Source organism: Chelonoidis abingdonii, chromosome 26 (assembly GCF_003597395.2).
Source record: "Chelonoidis abingdonii isolate Lonesome George chromosome 26, CheloAbing_2.0, whole genome shotgun sequence".
Taxonomy (NCBI): domain Eukaryota; kingdom Metazoa; phylum Chordata; order Testudines; family Testudinidae; genus Chelonoidis; species Chelonoidis abingdonii.
In genome coordinates this window covers 4,788,411-4,789,387 of record NC_133794.1, presented here as the reverse complement: position 1 = coordinate 4,789,387, position 977 = coordinate 4,788,411, and the positions used below count along the sequence as shown (strand labels likewise).

The window sequence follows — 977 nt, the reverse complement described above, 5'->3', positions numbered from 1 at the left end:
CCCCCCCGCCCCCTGCTCCCCGACCCAGTACCCCTCACACTTGCTGGCCTCCCAAGAGCCTCGCTCTCTCCCCCAGCAGAGGGCTCTCTTCGAGGACACCGCGAGGGCAGGGGGCCCCATTCCCTCCTTATCCCCCCAACTCACTTCCTGCTTTGCCCAGGCAGCTGTCAACAACGCGCCTCGCTTTACGGCCACCGGCACACCATTGTCGCAAAATCAGCGCAGCGGTCGACTTGCTTTACGGCACCGGCTGAGGGAAGGGGACTACATTTCCCAGAAGACAACGCAGGGAGGTAACAGAATTGCGCATGTGTAATAGTGGAGGAGGTGTGATCTAGAGGGGGCAGGGCTAACAGACAAAGGTCGGGAGGGCATTTGGAACCCTTAAACGGAGGGCGTGGCTGAGAGACAGAGCGGAAGAAACCGGGGCTGGGTCCTGATTAGAGGGCGGAGCTAAATGCCCGGCCAGGGAGCTGACGGCGGAGCGGCGACGCGAGACGGGGCGGAGCCAAGGAAAGGGCGGGAAAAGTGTTGTTAGCCGGAGCCAGCGCGAGCCGCCTGAGGCGATGCCGGCGCGAGCCCTGAGGCGAAGGGCGGGGCAGGGGGTGAGACTCAGGATGGGCGGGAAAACCCAGGTTGTGCTGAGGGGAGCGATACCCCCCTTCCTCCTGAGGTGACTATGGAGCGTCCTTGGGGGCAGGAGGCCCACGCCGGGGACACCCCCGGGCCTCAACAGACGCCGCAGGGCGGTCGCTGGGCTGCCTGGCGCCCTCCCACCGCAGCCAAGCGGCGTGTGACAGCGTGTTGGCAGGATGCGGCTGTGCCAACAGCTCTCGGTTTTTAGCTGCCCAGAGCAAAAGAAAAGATTTGGCTGCCCCTCGCCCCAGCGCTGGGCTCTCCCTTCCCCCACTTGCCCCCCCTGCTACCCCAGCGCTGGGTTCTCCCTTCCCCCAGTGCCCTCCCCCACCTGCACCCCC

General features: G+C 65.5%; 1 protein-coding gene across 2 annotated transcripts in view; it reads right to left on the bottom strand.

The window, feature by feature from the left end:
- CC2D1A (coiled-coil and C2 domain containing 1A) overlaps positions 1-206 on the bottom strand; it is a 41,106-nt gene extending 40,900 nt beyond the window's left edge. The window contains exon 1 of one of the 2 annotated variants that reach the window (XM_075061032.1): positions 145-206. The gene's annotated coding sequence lies outside the window, so the exon portion shown is untranslated. The remainder of the gene's footprint in view (positions 1-144) is intronic. The other variant, XM_032780352.2, reaches the window with a different exon arrangement.
- Positions 207-977: the final 771 nt, after the last annotated feature.